Source organism: Pteropus alecto, unplaced genomic scaffold (genome assembly GCF_000325575.1).
Source record: "Pteropus alecto unplaced genomic scaffold, ASM32557v1 scaffold189, whole genome shotgun sequence".
NCBI classification, from domain to species: domain Eukaryota; kingdom Metazoa; phylum Chordata; class Mammalia; order Chiroptera; family Pteropodidae; genus Pteropus; species Pteropus alecto.
In genome coordinates, this window is record NW_006442117.1 from 798599 (window position 1) to 798878 (window position 280).

The 280-nt window shown below is 72.1% G+C and overlaps 1 long non-coding RNA gene across 2 annotated transcripts in view; it reads right to left on the reverse strand.

Annotated features, from left to right (window-relative positions):
• LOC107196307 overlaps positions 1-272 on the reverse strand; it is a 37957-nt gene extending 37685 nt beyond the window's left edge. For both annotated transcript variants that reach the window (XR_003042802.1, XR_001517706.2), the window contains exon 1: positions 52-272. This is a non-coding gene — a long non-coding RNA (uncharacterized LOC107196307). The remainder of the gene's footprint in view (positions 1-51) is intronic.
• Positions 273-280: the final 8 nt, after the last annotated feature.

A 280-nucleotide genomic window follows, 5' to 3' on the forward strand; every position in this document is an offset into this window, starting at 1 on the left:
GGTGACGAGCGGGGCGGCGGAGGGCGGGGCGACGCCGGACGGTGGCTTTACCTCTTCAGAGAACACGCTAGTCGCGCCGTCACGTACTGATTTGCATATTGCCACCAGCCTAGGTGTGGAGTCTCGGCCAGGACAGCGAAGTGTGAAAGCTTCCGGCTCGGTGGGGTCCCCCGCCCCGCGGCCTCAGCACCCGGCCGGCCCGCGGGCGCACTACAACCCCCAGTGTGCCCCGCGCGGGGGCCGGGTCCACGGCGAGGGCTCGCGAGGGTGTCCCGGGGGC